This window comes from Rutidosis leptorrhynchoides, chromosome 4 (assembly GCF_046630445.1).
Source record: "Rutidosis leptorrhynchoides isolate AG116_Rl617_1_P2 chromosome 4, CSIRO_AGI_Rlap_v1, whole genome shotgun sequence".
Taxonomy (NCBI): Eukaryota; Viridiplantae; Streptophyta; class Magnoliopsida; order Asterales; family Asteraceae; genus Rutidosis; species Rutidosis leptorrhynchoides.
In genome coordinates this window covers 25,221,114-25,230,810 of record NC_092336.1, presented here as the reverse complement: position 1 = coordinate 25,230,810, position 9,697 = coordinate 25,221,114, and the positions used below count along the sequence as shown (strand labels likewise).

The 9,697-nt window shown below is 30.8% G+C and overlaps 2 long non-coding RNA genes across 2 annotated transcripts; both read right to left on the bottom strand.

Annotated features, from left to right (window-relative positions):
- Positions 1-202: 202 nt before the first annotated feature.
- Positions 203-1,060, bottom strand: LOC139904432 (uncharacterized). The gene is made up of 3 exons (XR_011778792.1): positions 862-1,060; positions 714-774; positions 203-602 (listed from the first exon to the last, which is right to left on the bottom strand). It is a non-coding gene; the product is annotated as an uncharacterized lncRNA (long non-coding RNA).
- Positions 1,061-5,209: 4,149 nt separating this feature from the next.
- LOC139844061 (uncharacterized) lies at positions 5,210-6,857 on the bottom strand. The gene is made up of 3 exons (XR_011757802.1): positions 6,632-6,857; positions 5,830-6,507; positions 5,210-5,376 (listed from the first exon to the last, which is right to left on the bottom strand). It is a non-coding gene; the product is annotated as an uncharacterized lncRNA (long non-coding RNA).
- Positions 6,858-9,697: the final 2,840 nt, after the last annotated feature.

The following is a 9,697-nucleotide window of genomic DNA, read 5'->3' as shown; positions in this document are numbered from 1 at the left end:
AAGCTTATATATGAATATACATAAAGATTTCCACGTGAACCCTGGAGCCTAAAGAAATAAAAGTCTAATAACGTACCAGCGTGTTCTCAAGTCAACCTCACTCGACCCGACCCATATGGCCATATCGCCACATAATCATTAACCTATTACCAACACACTAAGGTGTCTTCATGTTTTCATACTAAAATGACTAAACCCGACCCATATGGCCATATTGCCACAAACCCATTAACCTATTACCAACACACCCAAGTTGTCACTTCCACAAACTGCACAAGCCAATATGTAAACATTTAAGTAAACATTCAAAAACTTTTAACCCGTGTGATACATTCAGCTCTGACATGAGACAAACGGAGCCGTAAAATATTTTAATTTTGCCTGTCACACAAATTTTTTTTTTAAACTTTCCTTAACGTCTAACCAAACTGTTTTTCTAAGCCATAATACGTCTTAATATGAAATGAGCTATTTGTCACATTTTTAGATTTAATTCGATAGAATAAGATTATAGAGAATAAGGATAATGTGACTTCAAGAGGTGCTCCCAATGCCATTTGAAATTTATATCTACGAACAAGCATCGAGACTGCTACTATGGCCTGCAGACACAAGTATCTTAAAACGATTAAACTTTGATTTCCCACTATGAACTTTTAGAAGCATAAATCAGGGCATAGATAATTGGTCACCGTATATATAAATATTATTACCTCAAACGAAGCAAACATGTCGCCGACACCTTTCTTTTGTCCGTCACCAAAGGGCAAGTAACTGAAACAGGTCATAACAACGAACTTCTTAAGTTTGGAGACAAATTAACACAAGTACCTTTGAAGACAAGATTACATTAATGAATACCTGAAGTTTTTGTTGGTCTCGTTGGAATTAGGTCCATCCAAAGGCCACCTTTCGGGATTAAATTTATCCGCATCTACCCAAGGTGTCGGAGAACGATGAAGATTCCAAACAGAAATAAACAGGTCTTCACCCCTATCAATACATAAATAAGAAATTTAAGTTAATTTAATATTGTAATGACCCTAAAAAGTAAACATGGCAATTCTGACCCATTTACTTAAACATTATCAATTCCAATTATCTATTATCTCTAACAAGTCAAATGGGTAAAAACATGAAAATAGCTTAATTATGATATATTTGGGGGAAAAAGTTGTACGCACCTTACATGTTTCAACACATATGATAATGTAGTGACCCGAATTTTTCCATGATTATATATTAAACGAAAACTATATTTACATGATTAAATGTTTCCAACATGTTAAGCAATTAAACTTGTTAAGACTTGATTATTTGAAATAGGTTTCATGTAGACAATTGACCACCCAAATTGACCGGCGATTCACGAACGTTAAAAACTTGTAAAAACCATATGATATATATATATATATATATATATATATATATATATATATATATATATATATATATATATATATATATATATATATATATAGTTAACATGATATTATGATAAGTAAGTATCTCATTAGGTATATTAACAATGAGTTATATACATAATAATGAGACTACTAAGTTAAGAAACTCGAAACGATATATATAACGATTATCGTTATAACAACGTCTTACTAAATACATATGTATCATATTAAGATATTGTTACACTATATTTAACATGATAAAATGATAATTAAATATATTAGCAAGTGTGTTAACATTGAACTACATATGTAAAACAAGACTACTAACTTAAGAATTTCGAAACGAGACATATATGTTACGATTATCGTTGTAACAACATTTTAATGTATATATATCACATTAAGATATATTCATACATCATAATATCATGATAATGTAATAATTTAATATCTCATTAGATATAATAAACATTGGGTTAACAACATTAAATGAAATCGTTAACTTAAAGGTTTCAAAACAACACTTACATGTAACGACTAACGATGACTTAACGACTCCGTTAAAATGTATATACATGTAGTATATTAAGATGTATTAGTACACTTTTGAAAGACTTCAAGACATATATCAAAGTACTTCTACTTAACAAAAATGCTTACAATTGCATTCTCATTCATTTTCATCAACAATTCTACTTGTATGCACCCGTATTCGTACTCGTACAATACACAACTTCTAAATGTATTTACTATTGGTATATATACTCTAATTATCAGTTCTTAGTAGCCCTTAATGAGTCATCAAACATGTGGGAACCATCATTTGGAAACTAGCATGAAATATCTCACAAAATTATAAAAATATTATAAATCATTCATGAATTATTTACAAGAAAACAAACTCACACATCCTTTATATCTAATCCATATACCAACGACCAAAAATACATACAAACACTTTCATTCTTCAATTTTCTTCATCTAATTAATCTCTCTCAAGTTCTATCTTCAAGTTCTAAGTGTCCTTCATAAATTTTATAAGTTCTAGTTAAGTTCTAGTTTCATAAAATCAAGAATACTTTTAAGTTTGGAAGTCTACTACCAAGCTTTCTAATCCATTCCAAGTAATCATCTAAGATCAAGAAACATTTGTTATTTACAGTAGGTTATCATTCTAATTCAAGGTAATACTCATATTCAAACTTTGATTCAATTTCTATAACTATAACAATCTTAATTCGAGTAGAAATCTTACTAGAATTTGTTTTCGTGTCATGATTCTACTTCAAGAACTTTCAAGCTATCCAAGATCCTTTGAAGCTAAATCATTTCTTGTCACTTCCAGTAGATTTACCTACTAAACTTGAGGTAGTAATGATGTTCATAACATCATTCGATTCATATATATATAACTATCTTATTCGAAGATTTAAACTTGTAATAACTAGAACATAGTTTAGTTAATTCTAAACTTGTTCGCAAACAAAGTTAATCCTTCTAATTTGACTTTTAAAATCAACTATACACATGTTCTATATCTATATGATATGTTAACTTAATGATTTAAAACCTGGAAACACGAAGAACACCGTAAAACCGGACATACGCCGTCGTAGTGAAACCGGGGGCTGTTTTGGGTTAGATAATTAAAAACTATGATGCCAATGGGGCTTTGCCTCATTGGTCACCATGTTAACATGGTGTTCGAGGAGATCAAGGGTTCGAGTCTCGGGGGGGGGGGGGGGGGGGGGGGGGGATTTTCGTGAATTAACTCTAACCACTAACATTGCCTTTCAAAAAAAAAAAAATTAAAAACTATGATAAACTTTGATTTAAATGTTGTTCTTCTGGGAAAATGATTTTTCTTATGAACATGTAACTATATCCAAAAATCATGGTTAAACTCAAAGTTGAAATATGTTTTACAAAATGGTCATCAATACGTCGTTTTTTCGACTGAAATGACTTCCTCTACAAAAACGACTTGTAACCTGTATTTCCGACTATAAACCTATACTTTTTCTGTTTAGTTTCATAAAATACAGTTCAATATGAAACCATAGCAAGTTGATTCACTCAAAACGGATTTAAAACGAAGAAGTTATGGGTAAAACAAAATTGGTTAAAAATGGTTAATTTGACTACGGGATGAATTGACAAAAATTTATACTAACCATATCCTAACTAACTTATATTGTATTATACATGTATTCTAACATATATTATGTAATCTTGGGATACCATAGACACGTATACAATGTTTTGACATATCATATCGACCCATCTATATATATTATTTGGGAACAACCATAGACACTCTATATGCAGTAATGCTTGAGTTAGCTATACAGGGTTGAGGTTGATTCCAAAATAATATATATACTTTGAGTTGTGATCTAGCCTGAGACTTGTATACACTGGGTCGTGGATTGATTCGAGATAATATATCCAGATTTATTTCTGTACATCTAACTGTGGACAACTAGTTGTAGATTACTAACGTTGGACTGCTAACTTAACAAACTTAAATCGTTAAAACATAATAAAATTATTGTAAATATATTTCGATCATACTTTAATATATATGTATATATTTGTTATAGGTTCGTGAATCGACTCGTGGCCAAGTCTTATTTTCGACGAAGGAAAAATCTGTGAAAGTGAGTTATAGTCCCACTTTTAAAATCTAATATTTCTGGGATGAGAATACATGCAGTTTTATAAATGTTTTACAAAATAGACACAAGTACTTGAAAGTATATTCTATGATTGAATCATTATACCAGATATCACCCTTTCAGCTTGGTAGACTAAGAATTTGAGAACAGACCCCCAAATTGACGCGAATCCTGAAGATAGATCTATGGGCCTAACAAACCCCATCCATGTTATGGATGCTTTAGTACTTCGATTTTATATACAGATGAGTGTACCTGTATATTTGGGATATTCTAGATGCATTTGTTAATGTCGGTTACCAGGTGTTCATCATATGAATAATTTTTATGCAGATTGCATGTTGTTTATGAGAAATGGAAATAAAATCTTGTGGTCTATTATTACGAATTGATAAATATATAGGTTAAACCTATAACTCACCAACATTTTTGTTGACGTTTTAAGCATGTTTATTCTCAGTTGATTATTAAGAGCTTCCGCTGTTGCATGCTAATTTATGGACAAGAGTTGGAATCAGCATGCTTGTATAATATTGTTTAAAAACTGCATTCGAAGACATATATTGTTGTGTAATATTATTATAAACCATTATGTAATGGTCATGTGATAACGCTATATTTTAGATTATCATTATTTGATAATCGTCGTAATGTTTTTAAAACCTTTAACGATAAAATAAAGGTTATGGTTGTTTTAAAAATCGAATTTAGTCTTTGAAAAACGTCTCATATAGAGGTCAAAACCTCGCAACGAAATCAATTAATATGAAACGTTTATAATCATTATGAACGGAACATTTCAGATAAAAGTTTTCATTTTTAGCTCGTTACACAATTTGCCCTACCCGCTCTTATTGGACGAATACCTACTTCATTTGTTGAAAAATTATTGGCTGAAAATAGCGAACAAAACTCAATAAGACTATATCTTCCAATTTGCCCGTAAAGGACATACCCCAACCCAAACTTCAATAAATAATGCAGAGAACTGAAATATTGTTTAAAACAAGATTATTAACATAACATACTAAACAAAACAGAAGATAAATAATAGTGACAAAGACTATTTAATGGCCTATGGCTAACAACCCACAAAAAATCCAATTTTAGTGAGATTTGAAAGAAAAAAAAAAAAAAAACACTTAACCGTTGTTGACCACACAAACTGGATCCCCGGTTACTCAAGTGTCGTCAATACGCCTATCGAATTCTGGAAGTCCATTTGCTTTTCTCTCTTTTAGTTTCTTCCTCTCCTCATCCCTTTCTTTCCTAAGTCATTGTTCTACTGTTCTCTGAAACCATTATCTATCTATTAAACATGGAACCAACATCCACTTACCATAATTTTTTTTTTTTTTTTTTTTTTGAAAAGTAAACACATTATATATAGGAAAAATGTACAATATACGACATTAATGTTACAATTTGAACCAGATTCTACAGCTTCATTTTACAGTACATCGAATATATAGAATTTGAATACCATGAAACTTTACATTAATGTTTTCCATCTTATGACTGTTAACCTGGTTATCAAATTTGTATTAAAAACGAAACGTGTTGCATCGACTTTGTGAGTCAAATTGATCTTTTGAGCTTAAAAGTCAAACTCAAAATACAATATGCAAGCTAGCCCACAATAGATACACAAATGTAGGAACTTTGTGACGATCTCAAAGGTCTAACGAACTGCATAATAAGCAACAATTTAGAAATATAAACAAAGAATATAAATATATTTTCACCTATTAAAATAAATAATCCAAATCCAGATAATTCTCCATGCTTTCTATCTTGTGAAAAAGCTCTATCAATCAACAATCATACCTTCCGTATTCGATCTTGCTGCTGCATCTTTAACCTCTCACACAATCAATAGATCATATACAACATTCATATAGATTGATTATATGATGAGTAATCTACTTCACGATTCAAATATTCAAAAACAAATTAAGTTAAAAGATGAGAAAAGTACCTTAATTAGGGTTTTTTTAAGTGAATACATTAAATAAACTAAGAAATCAAAGACATACCAAATTACCAACTGATTTGATTTACTGAATCCAACAAATTATGTTGATGTGATTTCATTAACGGATTTATCATATTTCTAGGGTTTGCGTATCAACAATTGGGACAATTTAGGATTATCGTGAGACATAATTGGGGAAGAATTTGATGCGGTGCGTTTGTGGAGTATTGAACAAAAACCCTTCAATTTCAGAGGAACCCTAATTTTGTTGAAAGCATACAATTGGGACGATTTAGGATTATCGTGACACATAATTGGGGAAGAATTTGATGCGGTGCGTTTGTGGAGTATTGAACAAAAACCCTTCAATTTCAGAGGAACTCCTAATTTTTAAATGATCTCATTATTTCTTTAAGACTAATAGATACCAACACACTCATATAGGCATCTGCATCAAATCAATAAAGCACAAGTCAACAACTTTATGCAGGTCCACCTAGCGATGCCAACAAATAATCCCAATGTTAAAACACATTTCAATAACATTAATTACATAAAGAAAATCAACGTACCATCAAGTTAACCTCCTCATCTTTAAAATCAGTTTCATCTACATATGAAACCTTATATGAAGCTTTTGGTTATTTATTTGCACAAAGTTGTTAGTAGCGTGCAATCTAATTATAACCATCTTGTGGTGCATTGAAGAAACGACTTTGGAAGAAAAGAAGAGAGATGCGTTTTTTGATTGTTTATGTGGAACCCTAAAAACTGAGATAACTCCTTACGGGATACCCTAAAAACTGATGCGTTTTTTGTTGGTAAATTTTGGGTAAGTATCCAGTATTTTTTTTAAAAATTTAATTGTGTTATATTTCAGTAGGCTTATAACTACCTTTAGTGGTCTAGTTCAATATATTCAAATTGAAAGAACTAATAAAAGAGAGATGTGTTGTAGAAGATATAGGAGAGAAAGAGGTTGAAAAGAGGTGTGATGTATTTAATGTATATGTGTATTTTTGTAACTTACATTATGCACATATATATAGTACAAATTTTACTATCCATATTTGACTAATTACCATCCATATTTAACTACTAAATTTACAACACTCCCCCTTGGATGGTAATTTTTTTTTTTTTTAAAGAGCAATTAATACTGCCTCGTTAAAAACCTTGCTAAAGAAAACTCAGTGGGATAAAACTTTAGCTAATGGAAAAAGAGTGCAGCATAGAGTTGACTCCCCCTCAAGTAGACAACGCTGAGTCGTCACATCTTTTGAACTTGCCTCATGCCAATATTGTGAACGTATGTTTTGAAAACAGCGATTGACAGTGCTTTGGTATAAAGATCAGCAGAGTTGTTGATTGAACGTATCTCATTTTAATCTGGTTGTCTTTTACGAGATCTTGAGTATATGAGAAGAATCTGAGGTTTTCATCTGAAACTGTATCATCTAAATCTTTTATGTACAAGTTTGACCCATGTGATTTGTCTACAGTCTCCTTCATGGTTTGCTCAAACTGTTGTTTCAATTCCTATTCCCTTTCAGTCTTTTTCTGAGCCTTACCAATATACCATTCTTTTCCATCAAACTTATGACCGTTAAGACCGTTTATAGCTTTAGCGCCTCGTCAGCATTTATGTTTTGTTCTGTCATTTTTGATACTCTTCTTTCATTTGTACTATGTAAGCTGTATTATCTTCATAGATAGTTGTTGGGCTTTTATAGCGTTCTAGTCCACAAGAATCAATAATGATTTGTATCATTGATCTTAACTAAAATCATTCCCGAGTAGCTTCATGTAATGCAATCACTTCGGCATGATTTGATGATGTTGCAACAAGTGTTTGTTTTGAGAACGTCATGATATTGCGGTGCCTCCATTTAGGAATACATATCCAGTTTGAGATTTAGCTTTATGTAGATCAGATAAATAATCTGCATCTGTATAATCAAACAAATCTTGTTTCGAGTTGTTAGAATAAAATAATTATAAATCAGTAGTTCCCCAAAGGTATCAAACTATTTGTTTGATCCCATTCCAATGTCTTTTGGTAGGGGCTGAGCTGAACCTTGTCAACAAATTAACTGCAAAAGAAATGTCAGATCTTGTATAATTTGTAAGATACATAAGAGCCCCAATTGCACTAAAATATGGAACTTCTGAACAAAGAAGATCTTCATGATCTTCTAGAGGATGAAATGGATTAGTATCAATATTAAGATCTAACAACCATATGAGTACTTAATGGTTTTTGTCTTGTCCATATTAAAATATTTTAAAATCTTTTCGGTATAAGTTGTTTGATGTATAAGTAAGTCATTAGTTATATTCTCAATATGTAAATCAACGTAATACTTGATTTTTTTTTTATTTTAAAATCTTTCTTTAGAAGTTGAATGGCTTCATAGATTTCTTTATTTAAGATAATTGATATAAACAGCTATGATCACATATCCGAACATTATTTTTATAAAACACACGTGCAAATAAGTTTATATGTATACCCTTTTCTTATCAAGTAGTAATTTAATCGATTATACCACATACGTCCCGATTGTATAAACCCATTTAGAAATCTTTGTGATTTAATGGAATATATTCCCTTGGGTTTTGCATTAGATGCTTATGATACCTTAACCCTTCAGGTATATTCATATATATATCACTATTAAGTGATCCATACAGATAAGTAGTAACAACATCCATGAGATGCATTTAAATAACTACCAGGTTGATTAAGTATCTAATAAGTAATTATATTCATTATAGGAGGATAAGTTTTTCTCCTAATTCATTTCTGGTCTTTGTGGGAAATCTTGAGTTACAAGTCTAGTTTTGCCTTGTAACTTCATTTGCACATTTCTTTTCGGATAAAAATTCATTTGTATCCCATTGTTTCACATCTTTAAAAGTGATAACGATTGATCCAAAAACTTTTCTTTTATTGAGCGATTCTAATTCAGCTCGTATTGCTCCTTTCTGTTGAGTTCAATCACGTCTATTTTGATATTCAATGACAGATTTTGGTTCCAGATCATCTTCTTTATTCATGATGTCATTGTAACATTATATGAAAATATCTCATCAAGATTTTTCATTTCATTTCAGTTTCATAATATTGCATAATTTATTGTAATTTATGTATTTACATTTATCAATATCCTCTGCAGAAGGAGTATTGATTTGTGGTTCTTGTTGAACACTTTCTTTTACCTCATTATCAGTTGATTTTCTTTTTTGAGGATTTTTATCTTTGGAACCAATTGGTCTCCCACGTTTCTGCCGTAGCAAAGACTCATGAGTGACATTATTGCCAGCTTTTGTAATTTCAATTCTAGCTGAAGCATTTACTGCTGGTATATATGATTTAGTCACTTATTTTTTTGTATCTTTAAATGCATAAAGTAATTAATTTGTAAGTTCTTGCATATGCATTATATTTGAACTTTCTTTTCGCATTCTTTTGTGCGATGATCAATATTCCTTAATTGATGTTCACACCATGAAACATCATTTTATTTATATTTCATTTCTCCCCCTAATATAGGGAACAATGTTTCATTAAAGTGACAATCGACAAAACTTGCTGTAAAAACATCACCCGTCATGGGTTCAATATATCTTATGAT